This window comes from Rhinopithecus roxellana, chromosome 13 (genome assembly GCF_007565055.1).
Source record: "Rhinopithecus roxellana isolate Shanxi Qingling chromosome 13, ASM756505v1, whole genome shotgun sequence".
Taxonomy (NCBI): domain Eukaryota; kingdom Metazoa; phylum Chordata; class Mammalia; order Primates; family Cercopithecidae; genus Rhinopithecus; species Rhinopithecus roxellana.
This window is the reverse complement of record NC_044561.1, coordinates 22,248,692-22,269,349: the sequence shown is the minus strand read 5'-3', so window position 1 is coordinate 22,269,349 and position 20,658 is coordinate 22,248,692. Positions and strand designations below refer to the sequence as shown.

The 20,658-nt window shown below is 37.0% G+C and overlaps 1 protein-coding gene and 1 pseudogene across 1 annotated transcript in view; both read right to left on the bottom strand.

Annotated features, from left to right (window-relative positions):
- Positions 1-20,658, bottom strand: part of TTC28 (tetratricopeptide repeat domain 28) — a 475,930-nt gene that overhangs the window by 303,212 nt on the left and 152,060 nt on the right. The gene's annotated exons all lie outside the window — the stretch shown is intronic.
- On the bottom strand, positions 9,597-14,666 carry LOC115892717 (annotated as a pseudogene).

Here is a 20,658-nt window from a genome sequence, read left to right as displayed (position 1 = left end):
CATGCTAAAAACAAAATAAAGAGAGATAGGAAAAGTCACAAGCACATAAAATGATGGATCTGGCAATACTATTAAATAGTAGCAATCCCTGGATCAGACAGTGCCTAACAAATGTGCTTTACCTGAAGAAGACTGAGAACCCAAAGCAATTCTAGACTTCTTTTTCAGATTGTCCTAAACGTAGATTATACTCTTGACATTAAAAAAAAAAATTAAAAATAAAAAAAAAACCCACAAACTTTAAAGTAGCTTTAATATGTACAGAGGTCACTCAGCAATATTTATTCCCCATTAATGTTCTTTTCTATTAATTTATTTCCATATGTGTTTCACTTTTCCTAACATAAAAACTAAAGGGCAAAGATATGCAACCCAGTTATACATCCTTGCACAGTATGAGACACCAGGTAATCAAGCTGTGTTACCATAAAAGCCACTGTCAGCCAGATCCAGTGGCATATGACTATAGTCCCAGCTACTCAGGAGACTAAGGCAGGAGGACTTCTTGGGCCCAGGAGTTTGAGACCAGCCTGGGCAACATAGTGAGACTCTTGCCTCAAAAAAAAAAAAAAAAAAAAACAAAGCCACTGTCAATGGCTCTTCTACGGGATCCATAAACCAGATCAAACTCTTTAGCCACAGTCAGCTCCATTCATTCAACTGTGCATCCTCTGAATTTACAAATATGTTTATCTCTTTTTTAAAAAAGAAGCTGCCAATTTGATAACATTACAATTATCCAAGCATTCTTAAAGTAAATTGCAAAAATCCAAGACAATATTCTTTGTGGTTTTTTCAGTCTTTTTTTTTTTTTTTTTTTTTTTTTTTTTAATAAAAATCAGGTCTCACTACACTGCCCAGGCTGGTCTCAAGCAACTCTCAACACCTTAGCCTCCCAAGTAGCTGGGATTATAGGCATGCACCACTGCACCCAGCAGGACAATATTCTCTGGTTTAAACTGTATACTCTTTTACTGTGTGTTATTCCACAATCATATATACTGTACCTTATTCTTCTCTGGCATGCTCATTAAGTTGAGCTGATGTAGTTAATTAATACTTCTTTAGAGAACTACAGATGAACATAATCTGGTAGTATTCTTTATGAGCTATCCTCTCTAGATTGGAAAAAAGAAAACCCTTTACATGTAGTTACATGGTTTGGCTGTGTCCCCACCCAAATCTCATCTTGAATTGTAGTTCCCATAATTCCCATGTGTTGTGGGAGGGCCCCAGTGGGAGATAACTGATTTCATGGGGGCGGTTTTCCCCACACTGTTCTCATGATAGAATAAGCCTCAAGAGATCTGTGTGGTTTTTTTGCTTTTTTTTTTTTTTTTTTTTTTTTTTGAGATGGAGTCGCTCTGTTGCCCAGGCTGGAGTGCAGTGGCGTGATCTCGGCTCACTGCAAGCTCTGCCTCCCGGGTTTGCGCCATTCTCCTGCCTCAGACTCCCGAGTAGCTGGGACTACAGGCGCCCACCACCACGACCCACTAATTGTTTTGTATTTTTAGGAGAGACGGGGTTTCACCTTGTTCACCAGGATGGTCTCGATCTCCTGACCTTGTGATTCGCCCGCCTCGGCCTCCCAAGGCCTCCAAAACTGCTGAGATTACAGGCGTGAGCCACCACGCCTGGCTGATCTGGTGTTTTTACATGGGGTTTTCCCTTTTGCTTGGTTTTCATCCTTTCTTGCCTGCGTTATGTAAGACATGCCTTTTGCCTTCTGTCATGATTGTGAGGCCTCCCCAGCCACATGGAACTGGGAGTCCATTAAACCTATTTTTCTTTATAAATTACCCACTCTGGGGTATGTCTTCATCAGCAGTATGAAAATGGACTAATACATATACAGTCTAACAAAAGAGATTAAAAAACAAACCTTAAGAATCTTGAATGTACATATATTGTCTAGCACAGATAGGGCTTCATAGATGTTCCCAAAATTTGACAATGTTAGCACAACTTCAAAACGTAAGCTCCATCAGATCACTATTATCACTCAACCAAATCAAGGCTGAACTGATTTTATAGAATGCTGGTTAGACATGGTTTATGACCTCAGGAAGTGAGTAGAAGACACAAATACTGTATTATCAGTGATGCAGTGTAAAAGCCAATGGACTACAAGTTGGAAGCCCTGATATGAGAATAGTCATTAATTGGCTGTATGTCCTCAGATAGGTATCTCTATCAGAGCCCTAGCTGTTTCAGCTATAAAATGAGGGCAAGTTGCTCTCTAAGATCCTTATCTGATCTAAAAGGTATAATTCTAAACAAATAACTATCAGGAATCAAAATATTAATAAAATCACATAAGAAACTACTTCCTGTTATGACAGACTAGTCTGTAGCAGAAGAATTCATTTGCCAAAAACAAATTTTAAAATTGCATAAATTTTAAAAATTAATTCAAAGGCACTGGAGTGGTATCAAGGTATTTAGGACGGAAGGGACCAAATCCTGGACAGGGGAACTCACAGAAACTTAGCAGAGCTTTCGGCACTCCCCAGGGCTAGGGAGATAAAACCTGAAGTTCAGAGCTACCAAGGAAGCCAAGATTTGACGTGCCTTTACAGAAACGTGAACCCAAGTGTTTGAGCCACCACTACCCTCAAGACACTATTTTATAAGTAGCATACACCTAGTGGAGGAGAAGACACATAGAAAGTAACTGCAATAAATCAAGTTATTGGCATTCTCATGGTACTAGAAAGATAAAAGCTAAAGTTCAGAGTCTATCAAGGTGGTGGGATTATTTAAGTACCTCAGATTTAAAGCTGGGACTATTAAAGGACTAAAGCCTAAGAATAAAGTTGAATCAGAAACTGGTTTAACTGAAACCCAGCTTTGAAATATCTCATTCTTGACTGGATTAAGATGATCTACTCCTACTCTAAATACCTGCCAGATATTAAAGGAAATGTTATCTAGAGGAAGATAATACCATTGAGATTCTCTTAATATTTTATATACAATGGTCAACATTCATTAAGAAACTGAACCATGCACAACAATAATAGGACCAACAGAAGAAATAGAAAATATAAATGAACCCACAAATTATTAGACATAGAATTTAAAATAACTTATTAATATATTCAAGGAAAAATTCTAAGCTAGAGAATTTCATAAGAGAACTGGATTCTATTTAAAAAAGAAATTGAAATTCCAAAAAAATAACTAAAATTAACAATGTGATATACAGGCTTCATAGCAAGTTGGACATAGCTAAAGAGAGATCTGTGATATAGAATATAGCATAGTAAAAAAAAAAAAATCTAAGCTGAAAGACAGATATAAAGGATGAAAAATCCAGTACAAAGTATAATGGACATATGGAACATGGTACAAAGGTATAATATATGCAGTAGAAGAATAGACAGACAGGAAGAAATGGAGCAGAAGCAGTATTTGAAGAGATAATAGCCAAGAATGTTCCAATACTAATGAAAAGCATAAAGCCACAAATTCAAGAAGCTCAGTGAATCTCACACAGAATACAGAGCAAACCACATCTACACTATTTTACAGTAAAAGTGTGGAAAGTCAGGAAAAAGAAAAAGCAAGAAGAGAGGGAAAAAGATACTATCTTCAATAACAACAACATTGAGACAGTTTTCAATAGAAAAAAGTGGAAACAACCCAAATGAATACATAAATAGGATATATATTCATTTAACAGAACACTATATAGAAATGAGACTATGTGAATTACTGGTATAGCCCTCAACAATAATAAATCTAACAAACATAACAATGAGCAAAAGAAATGAAGTACAGAAGAGGATACACTATATGAATCTATTTGTATACAGTTCAAAAATAGGAAATACTAGCCTATGCTGTTGTAAGTCTGAATAATGGTTATCCTTTGGGTGTGATTAATATTGGAAGGAGGCAAGAAACGCTAATGAGTTACTGGTAACTCCAGTTTCTGATATGCATAGAGGATAAAAGGACATATTTACTTTGTGAAAATTCATTTAAAAATTATTTGTGTACCTTTCCATATATAATACTTCAATAAAAGTTTATTTAGACACATACACACATCAATGAATAACAGCATGCTGTCTTTAAACTGCAAATTCATTTTACAAATGATTCATACACAACTTCTTTCCTTCTTTCTATTCACTGCTTAATGTATCTTCCAACTTCTCCTTCTTTGGGTTCAAAAGACACTAAAGGGTGAGATGGTCTCAGAAATAGGAGCTTAATGTATAGTACATTTATAGATTATTAAGTAAATAAGATACTAAGAACCAGGCTGGGAACTTGGTCTCATTTAAGACATTTCTGTGGTGAACCAATTGAAAGACAAGCAAAACAAAAAGAATCTAAGACAAGAGAGAAAGATTGTTTATTAAGAGTGACCAAAAAACAAGTACGGACTGCCAGATTGCAGAAAAGATGCTACTAAGAATGCATTAGGTTGGGCCTGCTGGCTCACGCCTGTAATCCCAGCACTTTGGGGGGCCGAGGAGGGTGGATCACTTGAGGTCAGGAGTTTGAGACCAGCCTGGCCAATGTGGAGAAACCCCAACTCTACTAAAAATACAAAAATTAGCCAGATGTGGTAGTGCATGTCTGTAATCCCAGCTACTCAAGAGGCTGAGGCATAATCACTTGAACCCAGGAGGCAGAGGTTGCAGTGAGCTGAGATCGCACCACTGCACTCCAGCCTGGGCAACAGAGTGAGACTGTCTTAAAAAAAAAAAAAAAAAAGAGAGAGAGAGAGAGAAAGAAACATTAGGAATTTGATAGAGTAGATCAAGAAAATATATGTAAATACAACATCTTGAACCCCACAGCAAGGAGCCTGTTTGTGATAGATTAAACATTTAGCAATCACTGGAAGAACCAGAAGAATTTTAAAACAGGAAAGACTATTCAGTATGCATTACGAAAGTTCTTTAAGAAATTCTACACTTCTAAAACAACGCAAGAAAATCCATCAGTCTGGTAAAAGCTTTGCCAAAGATTTTTCCAACTTCATGCATGTTTCACCTGAAATAAGGAGATAAGGCCCTTAAATTTCCATCACTACTATGAGTTTGCCTCAAACATTAAGACCATTACATAGTTTGTGATACAGCCTGTTAATAAAACAACTTTAATAATTTGGTAGTTGTTTTTCTTATAGGATCTCATATGCAGTGAAGGTGGCTTTAAAACAAATTGGACAATGTTAGGAACCACAAAGTTAGTCCAGGTTTTACAGTATTGTATATTTTTTCCATTCCAATAATTCTGCAGACTCTGCTCAGCCTTCGGAAAGACAGTTGCTAATACAAATATGCATGTTTGAACTTACGGTAGTTTTACTTGAAAGTGCTCTTTTCCTCATCTCTTTTATGAAAGAAGATACTCCAGCTGCTTTTTTGGAGAGAGTAAAGGTATTCAGCAATACAGTAAAGCAATCCTTTTTTTTTTTTTTTTTTTTTAACTCACAGTGGGAGGAAGAAAAGGGGAGAAAGTTAAAAAAATAAAAAAAATTAAAAAAAATTAAAAAAAATTAAAAAAAAAAAGAAGCGTTTTTCTAACTTTGCTGCCTACCCCTACACTCCATTCTGTTGCTGAAACGGTGAGAAGATTGTCAGTCAATGGGAGTGTGGGGTGGGAGCTGGTAAGTTTTATTTCCAAAGGGTGGCTAGGTGATCCTGACCTCCTAGTTGAAACAGCATTGGAGTAAAACTGATCTACAGAAAGTGACAGGCTTTAGAGGACAGTTTTATAGATGGCTAAGAGATGAACTAAATAAGGACTGTCACCAGTAATTTTTTTTTCTTTTTTTTTAGAGAGGGCCTCACTGTCGCCCAGGCTGGAGTGCAGTGGCTTGATCTTGGCTCACTGTAGCCTTGAACTCCAGGACTCCAGTGATCCTCCCACCTCAGCCTCCCGAGTAGCTGGGATCACAGGCATGCACCACATCGCCTGGCTAATTTTGTGTATTTTTTGTAGACATGGGGTTTCGTCATGCTGCCCAGGCTGCTCTCGAACTCCTGAGCTGAAGTAATCTGCCTGCCTCAGCCTCCCAAAGTGCTAGGATTACAGGCATGAGCCACAGCGCCTGGCCCACTATTTTTATTATAGGAACCCTTCTAATTATTGACACCCAAATCTTGGTTAGCATAAACCACTGGGATCATGAGATCATGACTAAGTAATAGGATAAAATTGTATATCAAAGGAAAACTAAGTACCTGGCTGATTTGGATTCAGCAGAAAGATGGATCTCAATTAGTAAAAAGATTTGATTAGATAGATGGGTAGAGTTATGCTACTGCCAAGTATACACAGTAACTATTAATAGAACTTCTCTAATGGCTTTCTTGGCTAGAGGAAGAGATTAGGGATAATAGCCATGGCAGCAACTGCTGTGGCAGCTAAAACTTACTGTCTACATGCTTTATGCTAAACACTGTGCTAAATACTTGATTGCAGATTACCCTTGCTTTATGGATTAGGAGACTCAGACTTAAAGAAGTTTAATAATTTACCTAAGACCACAAAACTAGGTAAGTGTCAGACTGAGGACTCAGCCAAAGTCTATTTGATCTGAACGACATTCTGCTTATAAATTCTGATCAACCTAGTTAACTCCTTATATGTCTAATATTTCTAGAGAATTTATGAATACTTATTAAAATACTTAATACTTAAATTATATTAGTATTTTATTCATCCTGTAATCATTTTTAGCTTCTTGATTTGCCTAGGCAAACCTCCTAAAAAATAGTTAAAAGGTAAAATTTAGACTCAATCAATTACCACAAATTCTAACTAAAATCAGTAAAATTAATTAGTGAAGTCTTATCAGAGACTAAATAATAAAAAAAAATTTAGAACGTTCTTGCCACTCTCAATCTCTATCTTCCAGGAAAGGCTGAAAGACATGTTCTAACACACCTCCAAAAAGCAATGGACACCTGGTTAGCGAGCCTGCAGAAGAATATGTATTATGAAATAAAAGCAATAAGCAATTCAATGGTGATTTCTTTGCAATGTGATTTCCTTGTGGAAAAGGAGAACTTTGGGATTCATATATGTTGCATGGTAATTACAGAAAAGTACCTTTATTCAGGCAGAATAAAAGATGCTGATTACTGCTTAGAAAACAGACTGTTTTTAGTGAGCTAAAACTGAAATAAGAAAGGATTCCTAATTTGGATCATTGGTATCAGTGAATGGGAAGAGCATTGTTCTACAATCTATTTTAATCAGATTTTAATTATTCTAAGCCACAATGACAAAAGTTAAACAAACCTCAGTGATGGTTTTACAAAATTAAAAAGGACTGTAGGAAATTATCATTTCTGTTGCTTTTGTTTTAGAAATTATCTTTTTAAAAACTGGACACACAGTAGATTTTGTTTCAGCAAGAATAACTGCTTTGTATCAATTATATTCCAAGTAGCTAGCAGAACATATGTCACGTTATTTTAGAAAACCATAAGTTAACGCTTATTATTAGCTGCATAACGTTATGAAAACATCATCCATCCTCTTTAAACTTTAGTTTTCTCATCTACAAAACAGAAAAATTATCATTAATTTGCTTCCGTTTCTCCAATCTGGCCCTGAGGATCCCAACGTTAAAAATCAAGTAAGTGCAAGCTTACCCAGCAGCTGTTCTGTTGGGGCAGCCTGCCACCCATTATACCAGAATGACAGCATCTTAGCTGCAAAAATCACATTCTTAGCCTTACAGATTGTCATTAGTATCTTTAGGAATAATACCACTCAAACTCCTCTCAGTCCCTGAATGATGCTGCAGTCTCTGATATGTCAGGTTTTATCTGTTTCTGAGTCTTTTAGTTTTGATTCTTTATGCTTAACTCTCTTAGCTATTGGTTCAATCTACAGTCCCTAATATGGGTGTAGCACATGCATTATCAAGCAGAAGGCTTTTGGTATATCTCAGGAAGCCTGTTTCTCTGGGAAACTACTGAATTATATCAAACTGCATAAAAGTCCATTCCTGAAATCCAAATACCTGCTCTGGGTTTTTGTGGGAATAACATGAAATAATGTATACAAAAATAAGAAATCTATTTGCAAATGGTAAATATTAATCACATGCAAATAACAATCCATTATCAATGGTAATCATTATTTTAAATGACTAGGATCCAGTTAACATTCCATAAATTGTATCATTATGGGTAAAATACTTAATTAATTTAGGATCTTTAGAAGTCCTACAATTATAACAAAAGGGAATTACTTTTAGATATAACAAATTGAAGCAAGTCACTTGATGATGGTCAAATCATGTCATTCCTATAGGCTTCCTATTTCTCAGGATAAAATGAGAGGGTTAGCCCCGGTGATTTCTATTAAATTGCATAAAGTACTTTCTCCATGGGACCTATATCTCATTCTCTGCCTCAGCTTAGCACTGTCTTGCAAGACAGAGGTGGCTCCCCACAGCAGTTGCTGTAAGAAAAGGCTATGGCCATACAAATCAAAACGCACTGCCACCATTGCTAAAGCAAAGAAAGAAAATGAGATGAGTCTACCACCTCCTCCATCCACTCATACCGCCCAAACTGCACTTCTAGGATAATGTGCACTTCATTGATTTTGGACATCTAGTTGAACCGGGTTTCAGCCATATATGAATATTTTGTTTGTTCTAGGATATGCAGGGTATGTACAGCCAGGAAAGAGATGGGAAATGTGAAGTGGTTTTGTTTTCGTGGCATAGGGAGGCAGAGTCAGGGCTACCCAGTGAAATTTATTCCACATGGGTCAGCTCTCACCAAGAATTTGAATCACTAGAATTATTGCTCATCATTCTTTCACTACCAAGACTTCTATTCTTTATTTTTTCTAAATTTTTATTGTGAAAATTTACAAAGATACAGTCAAAAGAACTGTACAGTGAATAACAAAATCCACAGTGAGATTCTACAACTCCTAACATTTTGCTAAATGTGCTTTATAACATATCTATACATCTTTTCATCAATCTGTTTTTTTGATACAATTTAAAGTAAGTTTCAGACATTAGTATACTTTACCCCTAAATACTTCAGCATGTATATCACTATATTTTCAGATAAAATTTATATATAATAAAATGCACACATTTTTAATATACCATTTGATGAGGTTTTGTTTGTTTTTTAGACAGAGTCTTGCTCTGTCACCCAGGCTGGAGTGCAATGGTGCAATCTCGGCTCACTGCAACCTCCACTTCCTGAATTCAAGCGATTCTCCTGCCGCGGCCTCCTGAGTTGCTGGGATTACAGGCATGTGCCACCATGCCTGGCTAATTTTTTGTATTTTTAGTAGAGACGCGGTTTCACCATGTTGTCCAGGCTGGTCTCGAACTCCTGACCTTGGGACCCACCTGCCTGGGCCTCCCAAAGTGCTGGAATTACAGGCGTGAGCCACCACACCCAGCTCATTTGATGAGTTTTGACACACACATACACCTAGGTAACCCAAACACATATTAAGAGATGAAACATTCCCATCGCCATATAAAGTACCCTTACATCACTTCCTAGTCAATCCTGTCCTCACCTCCGCTTCCAAAGACAACCACTGATCTGACTGTTTTCACTACAGATTAGTTTTGCCTGTTCTAGAACTTCTTTTTTTTTTTTTCCAGATGGCAGTTTTTACATTTATTTAAACAGAAAACATGCACACGAGCTGTCTACTCGTTTTCTTCACTGCGCAGCCTGGCACTGGGGTTGGTGACTCTGATGGCCAGCTGGGCAGCTCTTTCCACGATGGCTTTGCGGTTCTTGGAGGAAACATTGTGAGCAATCTCGGCACAGTAAGATTTGTTGCACACCAGCAGCACTTCCAGCTCCTTGACATTGTGGACCAGGAACTTCCGGAATCCACTGGGCAGCAGGTGCTTTGTTTTTTTGTTGCTCCCATAACCAATGTTGGGCATCAAGATCTGGCCCTTGAATCTTCTACGAACTGTGTTGTCAATGCCTCTGGGTTTCCGCCAGTTAGGCTTAATTTTGACATATCGGTCTGACTGGTGCCGAATAAACTTCTTGGTTCTTTTTTTGACGATCTTGGGCTTCACAAGGGGTCTGAGGGCGGCTATGATGCCAAGGAGGAGGTGGCTGCCACCTCCGTAGGCAGCGCCCAGGAAGAGAGCAGAACTTCTTATTAATAGAATTATAAAGTATGTCGTCTTTTGGTGTCTGATTTCTTTCACACCGTCTAATGTTTTTGAGATTTATTCCTGTTGCTACATATATTTTAAAATATACCGTTTTTACATCCATTCTTCCATTGAGAAACACTTGGACTATTTTCAGATTTTGCTATTATGAGTAAAACTGCCATAAACATTCTTATACAAGCCATTTTAGGGACATATGTTTTCAATTCTCTGGGGTAAATATCTAGCAGCAGACTTGCTGGCCAAAGGGTTAGTGTATGTTTAGATTTTAAAGAAACTGCAAGACTTTTTCCAACATGGTTGTACCATTTCATGCTCCCAACAACAACATATAAGAATTAAATACAATACATCGATGTATGCTATAAATCCTACAATTCAACGGTATACTTTTTGCTTTAATTAGCCATATGCATTTTAAAGAAATTAAAAAAGAAAAAAGTAAAAAAAAAAATGTTGGTTTTTTTTTTTTTGAGATGGAATTTTGCTCTTGTTGCCCAGGCTGGAGTGCAATGGAGCGATCTCAGCTCACTGCAACCTCTGCCTTCTGGGTTCAAGCGATTCTCCTGCCTCAGCCTCCCAAGTAGCTGGGGTTACAGGTATGCACCACCATGCCCAACTAATTTTGTATTTTTAGTAGAGATAGGATTTCACCATGTTGGTCAGGCTGGTCTCGAACTCCTGACCTCATGTGATCCACCCACCTCGGCCTCCCAGAGTGCTAGAATTATAGGCAAGAGCCACTGCGCCCAGCCAAAAAATCTTTTGTATTTACCAACATATTTATTATTATCTCTGGAGTTTTTCCTTTTATTTCCCTGTAGGTCTGGGTTTCCATTTGATGTCATTTTCCTTCAGAACGAAAAATCCTTTAGCATTTCTAATAGTGCAAGTCTGTTGATAATTTTCTTGGTTTTCCCTTATTTTTAAATGTTTTTATTTTGCCTTCACTCTTGAAAATTACTTCTGCTGATTATTGAATTCTGGGGTTGACAGATTTTTTTTCTTTCAGCACTTGGAAGATTTTCTCCTACTGTCTTTTGGTCTCCATTATTTCTGATAAGAAATTGGCCATCATCTGTATTATTGCTCCCCCTCTACCTAATGTGTCATTTTTCTCTGGTTGCTTTCAAGGTTTTCTAATTGGTTTATAGTAAATATACAGCATTTAGGTGTTGTTCTCTTTGTATTTATGCTGTTTGAGATTAGCTGAGGTGTTAGAATCTGAAAATTTATTTTTTACTAAATTTGGGGAAAATTTTAGCCACTATTTCTACTAATACTCTCTTTTGCATCATTATCTCTGTTTATCTTTTTGTAACATGTATATAATTATACATATGTAAGACCATTTGATATCGTCCCACAAGGCACTGAGGCTCTTTTTATTCTTTGTAAACTATTTTCTCTCTGATTTTCAGATTGGATACTTTCCATTGATCTGTCTTCAAGTTCATGTCTCTTTCTCTGTCATCTCTAACGTTTTATTAAGCCCATCAATGACTATTTGATTTTAGATATTATATTTTTCCATTTTCTTTTCTTTTTTTTTTTTTTTTTTTTGGAGACGGAGTCTCGCTCTGTTGCCCAGGCTGGAGTGCAGTGACCGGATCTCAGCTCACTGCAAGCTCCGCCTCCTAGGTTTACGCCATTCTCCTGCCTCAGCCTCCCTAGTAGCTGAGACTACAGGCGCCCGCCACCGGCTAGTTTTTTGTATTTTTTAGTAGAGACGGGGTTTCACCGTGTTAGCCAGGATGGTCTCAATCTCCTGACCTCGTGATCCGCCCGTCTCGGCCTCCCAAAGTGCTGGGATTACAGGCTTGAGCCACCGTGCCCGGCCTCCATTTTATTTTCTTATAGTTTCTATTTCTCTGTTGAGATTTCCTATCCACTCATTATAAGCATATTTTACTTTACATATTTGGACATAGTTACAGTAACTTTTAAAACTCTTTTCTATTAATTTCAACATCTGGGTCATCTTAGGGCTGGTTGGTTTCACTGAATGCCTTTTTTCTTTAGTATGAGTTATATTTTCCTGTTTCTTCATATGTCTAATAACTTTGGACTATATCCGGGACATTGTGAATGATACACTGTATACACTTGAAATTTTGTTGTATTATTCTATACAATATCAACTTTTCTGTTTTAGCAGTTAACCCTGATGAACTCAAACACCAAACTGTTACTACTGCAGTGGGCAGCAGGTGAAATCTCTATTCAGTCCTTCCAGCCTTGGAAGAGTTGCTTGGAATCTGTCCTCACATGCTTAGGAGCTACCTAGAAATCTGATCAGAGTTTATACATAGAATTTGGGGCTCCCCTACATGGCTCTCCCCTTTACAGGATTTCCCACGTCACTTTCTGGTTGTTTTTGTGGCCCATACTCTGCCCTCTGATTCCTCAATCAATAAGGCTACAAGTTTCTATATAGTTTTCGAGGACTGGGGCCTACACTCTTACAAAAACAAACAAACAAAAAATATAAAACCAGGGAATTCACTCAGTGATATTCTCTTTTTCCAAGTGTTAATTCTCTTCCAGCTTCTGCCTGTTTGGTTATTCTCTAGTACTCTCATATAGCTGTTTGTTTTATATTTTGCCCACAGTTTATAATTGTTATGTGGCCATGCTGATATGAGCGACTTTGCCAGAAGCAGAATCTTCTTTCCTTTGTGTAGTTACAGGGGATAAAAATGATCCTAATATAAATAGCATAAACTATATAAAAATGAAAGTACTCTATGATTCACATTGCTGCACTTTTTGTCTTCTGATTAAAGAGTCAACGTACAAGAGACTCTGGAAGCACTATCCAACAGAACTTTCTAAGATGATAAAAAAAATTTTCTGTGCTATCGAATATGGCTGCTACTAGCCACATTAGTCTATTTTTGCACTTAAAATGTGATTATTGTGATTGGGAAACCAAATTTTTTACTTTATTTAATTTAATATAACCACATGTGGCTAACAGCTACTATGTTGGGCAATCCAGCTCTAACAATCGTGTAATCTGGTCTTTCTGTTTTACAGGTGATGAACCAGCAGCCCAAAGAGCTTCCACAAGAGGCCTGTCCATGACAGAAGGCCTCTAGTGGCAAAACCAGGATTTGAATTTAGATCTCCTAATTCCTAATCTCAAGTTGCTTCTACTCTACATATGAAGAGACTACAAAACATTATGACTGACAGAGGAGAATGAAAAATATAATAGATGGAGTGATGATAAAGTAGAACTTCGAAAATTACAGTTGGAAAAGATGAAACAGCTGAGGACAGAATGATTTGCAAACATATCATACATTACACATACATATACATATATTCCCTGGATGTACAATTTCTTTTGAGGTGGTAATTATTTTATCAGCAGAAGGAAAAGAGCTTTTTATAACTCATTACAGGCCCAAAAAGTCAGTCTCAGCCAATTTATAATACAAAGAACACCATCAAGAAATTGATGTCCTGTCTCCATTCTTCACAAGCATCTACTTTCCAAGTCCTACAGTCTTCAGTGATTTGAGAGTTACTGTTTAGCAATCCTATTTGTTTCTCAAAAGCCTGTAAAATACACACCCCAGAAAAGTTGCCAAGCCTTCCCCTCATGAACTCAATACTCCCTATGAGGATTTGTTTCTCTGCTAAAATGGAATGCTTTTTACCTTTTAACCCACTCTTCTGTACTATTAGAAGTAAAATAATTACCTCAACTACATTCTTTCTCTTACACACACACACACACACACACACCACAAGCCTTTGTATGGATTTCATATTAGCATTATTGCAAATTATATAATAAAGCACATAGTATAGAGAATGTCTGCAAAAAGGTCCAAGAAAAATAGCATTGTTTTCAGAGAAAGTGCTGTGGTCAGGATGATGTCATCAAAAATCATCTAATTAATTTCCTGTAGCTACATCCTAAAGGAAATCCAGAAGGCTCAATTTTCTCACAAAGTAGTCTTTTCTTTTGGTCAGTAACTGTTCATGCAAACCCACAGGTGTCAAACTGATAATGATTATGATTCACCTTTATTCTTCACGATCACAAAAAAATCAAATTTCATTTTAAAAGATTTTTCATGTGGAAGGCATCATTAGAATATAAAAAGTATCCTTTCTTTTAAAGATAGGGTTTCACCATGTTGCTCAGACTGGCCTTGAACTCCTGGCTCAAACAATTCTCTCACCTTAGTCTCCCAAGTAGTTGAGACTATAGGCGCATGCCACTACACTCGTTGGAAGTATCCTTATTGAATGTGAATTTTAGATTTTAGTTACTAGGAGCAAAGTAACTGCAGAAATGACCAGACGATTAAACTGAGTTGGTATTTACTACTCGACTTCATACAACAACTTCTCTAGCTCTGAGTAAAATAAAGATTATCACTCATAAGAACCAAGGAGAGGAGAGCACTTTTTACCGACTACCACCCTCAATGTTCTTCCTGCAGACCAACAGGCATTTATCATGACTGGCCTGGAATACCATAGGAGGTTTGCCAGGAGATGTGAGTTTCAAGGGCAAGAATAATGGCACATTCATCTTTATATCCAAAGGCATTACAGCACCTGGTACATAGTAAGCACAAACATGTTGAATGGATAAATGGATGAGATTATTAAAATAAATAAACTGTGCCCCTTTCCAACCAGAAGTTCCCAATTCTACAGTGGGGAGAAGAACACCGTTACAAACAAATATATGGGAAGTGCTGTAACTAAGGGATCACCGAGGGCCACAGTTTCTCAATCAATTTGAAAAAACAAACTAACAGATTGATATCAAGTGCTAAGTGTTTAGAGCAGCTTTTCTGGTGAGCAATTTGGGTAAATCTTTTAATTTAAAATATGTACTAGATATGACACCAAAAGTGTAGATAACAAATTGAAAATAAGCAAATGGGTCTACATCTCACAAAAAGCTTCTGTGGCCAGGCACGGTGGCTCACGCCTATAATCCCAGCACTTTGGGAGGCCAAGGCGGGCGGATCACGAGCTCAGGAGATCAAGACCATCCTGCTAACATGGTGAAACTTCGTCTCTACTAAAAAAAATACAAAAAAAAATTAGCTGGGCATGGTGGTGGACGCCTGTAGTCCCAGCTACTCGGGAGGCTGAGGCAGGAGAATGGCGCGAACCTGGGAGGCAGAGCTTGCAGTGAGCTGAGATGGTGCCACTGCACTCCAGCCTAGGCAACAGAGCGAGACTCCGTCTCAAAAAGAAAAAAAAAGAAAAGAAAATAGACATTCCTCAAAAACTTTAAGAAGAGCTACATTATGATCCAGCAATTCCACTTCTGAGTATATATCCAAAGCAAACGAAATCAATGTCGAAGACATGTCTGAACTCCATTCACTGAAGCATTATTCACAATAGCCAAGATATGGAAACAACCTAAGTGTCTGTCAGATGTATAGATTCAGAAAACATTGCGTGTGCATGTGTGTGTGTGTACAGACAAACATACATATACACACATACATACAAAAAATATATGCACAATGAAATATTACTCAGCCATAAAAGAAAGAAATCCTGCCATTTGCGAGACAGTAGAGATGACTCTGAAGAACATTATGCTAAGTGACGTAACCCAGAAAGACATATACTATATGATTTTACTTACACAGAATTCCACTTATATGTAGAACTTTTAAAAAGTCAAACTCATAGAAGCAGATAGTAGAACAGAGGTTGCCAGGGCTTGGGGTGAGGGAAAAGGGGAGATGTTGGTCAAATAGTACAAACCTTCAGTTATAAGATAAATAAGTTCTGGGGACTCTAACACACAGTATGGTGACTATAGTTAATAATACTCTATTGTTTACTTAAAATTTGCTAAAATAATAGATCTTAAGTGTCCTCACCACCCCCAACACATACAAATGATAACTAAGTACGACACTTAATTGTTAATCAATTTGATTATGGTCATTTCACAATGTATACATATATAAAACAATCACATTGTACACCTTGAATACACACAATTTGTATTCAGTAATTATACTTCAATAAGGCTGAATAAAATTTTTTAAATAATATAATGTACAAGACACCTGTTGACCCAGGAATCCCACTTCTCAGATGTTATTCTAGTTCTAAATGTATACAAAGAGACCTATATATGGTCTTTTTTACTGCAACCACGTTTGTAATGGCAAGAAAACAACAACAAGAAAACCAAAACAACTCCCTGAATTTCAACAGTGGATGAATGGTGCACCCATAATACATACTAGTACACAGAAGTTCAAAACAATGTAGTTGATCCATGTGTGCTGACATGAAAAGAGGTTCAAGATTATTAAGAAAAAAAATCATTTGAAGAACAACATCACATTCCCATTTATGAAAAATAAAACAATACATTTGTATACATGTATATTTAAATCCATAGAAGGTGGACTAGAACCCCACTAATAGAAAAATAATATGTCATAAATATAATTTAAACTTTCTAGTAATCCATAAAAATGTGAAAAGTAAAATTAATTTTAATAACATATTTAAATCCAATGTAGCCAAAATATTATCACTATATTAAACAATACAAAAAATTAATAATGAGATACTTTACATTCTTTTTGTTCATTCTAAGCCTTGAATTCCAGAGCATATTTTACATTTACAGCACATCTCAATTCAAACTACCCACATTTTAAATGCTCAATAGCCACATGTGGAAGTAGCTACCACAATGAGCAGTATAAATCTAGGAGAATGCACTTCAAATTAGTAACAGTGGTTACTTCTGGAAAAGACAGTTTTTAAATCTTTTACATCAATAACTAACTCATATATTACTTATGGAATGATAAAACTAGAACGATAAAAAAAAAGTAGTATGGGAATACAGATGGCAGAGCAAATAACACTGTTCCCAGGGTTGCTGAATCTCCGGATCAAGGAAGGGAGCTAGGGAAAAATAAAATTTAAAAATACCATTTACAATAGTGAGCAAGCGCGCACACACACACACACACACACACACACACACACAAAACCTAAGGATAAAATTAAGAAACTATATGTAATAGTTCTACACTGAAAAGAATAAAACACTGCTGGAAGAAATTCTACAAGGCCTAAATAAATGGAAAAATATACCATGTTTATGGAATATAACATTAAAATATATTCATAGATTCAATGCTATCCCAGTCAAAATTCCAGCAGGATGTTTAAGCAGAGAAAAGGAGAACTGACAAGCTAATTCAAAGATACACATATATGTAAAGAACCTGGAAAATCTTCAGCAATCTTGAAGTAGAACAAAGCTATAAAAATTACATTATCAAGTATCCAGATTCATTAAAAAGCTACAATAACTAGGCAATTTACTATTGTCACAAAGATAGACAAAATTATTAACAGAGCGGAGTCTTTATATGTATATCATATATCTTACTTACGACAAAAGTAACATGCAGTACAGTCTCATGGATATAGAGTGCTGGGTCAACTGGATATCCATGTGGGAAAAAAATATGAAACTTTGATTTCTACCTCAACGCAAACAAGTTAATTCCAAGTGGCAGTAAATCTAAATGCAATGACCTTGGGATACACAAACATTTTCTTAAACAAGACACAAAAGGCTCTAACAAACAAAAGTATTGATAAATCAGACTTAACTAACATTTGATAAGATATTAGGTAGAGAAGATGAGAACTGAGAAAGATAGCTTCAATGTGGTAGAAATGACAACTAAACCTGAAAAAGAAAAATGTTGCTAAGGAGTCAAAGATGAGGCCTTCTATGCAGAGACCAGAAAGAGTAAAGGTACAGAAGGGTAAAAGCAGAAGGTCAGTAGACTTGCATAAACAGATTAAAAGGTGTACAATATTCAGAGCAGCTGAAGAAAAGTAGTAAGAAAAGTTTATGAAGGGGTTTGTACTTTATCCTGGACAGAAAAGGAAGCTGTCAAAGGCTAAATTTAAGTGCGCTTTTTCTGATGATGTAATTCATGATCAGAACTAAATTTTAGAAGGATAACTCAAAGAGCTTATAGAAGATGGACTAGATCAAGAAGAAACTAGAATCAGGACAGGGTTAAAACAGGGCTTCACAAATTAGAATAGTTACATATCCCAGTGTGACAAGAGGTATGCAAAGCTATCTAATAAAATCTACAGCACTTTTTCAGGAATATCTTGTTTACTTGAATATTTAGGGAAAAACAACTTCACACTAAAACAAACACTGATACAATGTAGTCATACGCAATATTCATATGAGTAATTTAAATAATGACGGCAATAACATCAATAATAACAATAGCATCCCTTTTGCATCCTAATTATGTCTAAGGCACTATCCTCATCAAGCGCTTTATGTGAACTCATTTAATTCTCACAACAATAAGCAAAATAGATACAATAAGAATCAATTCCTCCATTAAACTACACAGAGTTATTTGCTCAGATGCGTGTTTCCATATACCTTTTTCTTTTTACTTTTTAAATTTTGTAATTAAGGTTTAACAATTCTTTACATTGCTGATGATATAACTTGATATAACCACTTTGGAAAACTGGCAAAACTTCCTAAATCTAAACATCATATGTATGAACAAATACCTAATAGAAATAAGTGCTGATGCTCATCAAAAGATATTCACAAAAATTTTACAGCAGCATTTTTATAACAGCTCCAAACTGGAAACAACTCATGAGTCCATCAGTACACTTAAAAGAGTTGTACAGGCCGGGCGCAGTGGTTCACGTCTGTAATCCCAGCACTTTGGGAGGCCGAGGCAGGTGGATCACGAGGTCAAGAGATCAAGACCATCCTGGCTAACACAGTAAAACCCCGTCTCTACTAAAAAATACAAAAAAAATTAGCTGGGCGAGGTGGCGGGTGCCTATAGTCCCAGCTACTTGGGAGCCTGAGGCAGGAGAATGGCGTGAACCCGGAAGGCGGAGCTTGCAGTGAGCCAAGATCACACTACTGCACTCCAGTCTGGGCAACAGAGTGAGACTCCGTTTCAAAAAACAAAAAAAAAAGTTACATAATTTTTAGGTCACATGGTAATAAGTGGCAGAGCCAAAACTCAAGCCCAACTTTGTTGAATATCTAATTTCACACTCTCAACCACTATCCTATATTGGAAAGAAATTACTCATGGCAGCAGCTTCAGACTTTGCTCATAGACCCACATAGTACACATCCTTTCTCCTCCACTTGCATAAGAATATCTATTAAAAGGTGTGGAAAGTTCTGAAAGGAGGGTACTGCAACAGTCTAGCTAAAGATATGGGAGGAGACAGGAAAGAGATTTCTAATACAGAAAGAAGAGAATCAAGTAACCAACCAAACATGAGAGTGAGGGGAGGAGGTTTGGGCAACAGGACAATGGTGAATGCAGAAATAGGCACAAATTGAGGGCTCAATCAACAGAGTTGAAGGTACGTATTCAGGAGGCAGATGAGAGTATGAAGCTCAAGAGACAAATCAGACTGATAAAAAATACTTTGGAGTTACCAGCATATTTGTATATCAGATCTCCTGAATAGAGAATACTATCTCCAATACTATGTAATTTATGTACCCTTCTGACAATATTAACTCACAGGAGGGCCTCTGTGGGGCAAGCACAATTAATTTTGAAACCATTAAAATAGATAGAAGGTTAGTCAGAATAAAAAAATCCTGTGGAGAAGATACCACCTCCCTTATTAAGCATCTGAGAGCAACAGTAGAAAAGAAAACCTATTAAGCCGCATTGGTGTGCCTGTAGTCCCAGTCACTCAGGGGGCTGAGGCAGGAGGAATGCCTGAGGCCAGGAGTTTAAGGCCACAGTGTACTATGCTCACACTTGTGAATAGCCACTGCACTACAGCCTGAGCAATGTAGCAAGAACTCTGACTTTAAAAAACAATAAAATTAAAACAAAATTTTTTTTGGCCAGGCACAGTGGCTCGTGCCTGTAATCCCAACACTTTGGGAGGCCAAGGCAGGTGGATCACCTGAGGTCAGGAGAGTGAGACCAGCCTGGCCAACATGGTGAAACCCTGTCTCTACTAAAAATAAAAATTAGCTGGGCATGGTGGTGCGCACCTGTAATTCCAGCTATTTGGGAGGCTGAGGCAGGAGAATTGCTTGAACCTGGGAGACAGAGGTTGCAATGAGCCGAGATGGCACCATTGCACTCCAGTCTGGGCGACAGGGTGAGACCCCATCTCAAAAAAAAAAATTTTTTTTTTTTTTTTTTTTAAAGAAAACCTATTGCTTTTCAAAGGTAGGCAGACAAACTGCTTTCAGGCTGCTATCTAGCTACTTTGGAAAATCCTAAAACTTATTATAGCCAAAGATGCAAGAGGCAGAAAGATGCAGTTTCGTATCCTTCCCACTCATAGCATTTACAGTATTAATTTTTGCTTCAAAAGGCAGTGTACTGTATTTTATTTCACTATCAAAATGATGCAAAAGGGCAAACAAGGTATAATTTAGGGTCACAGGTACAATGTAAGAATAG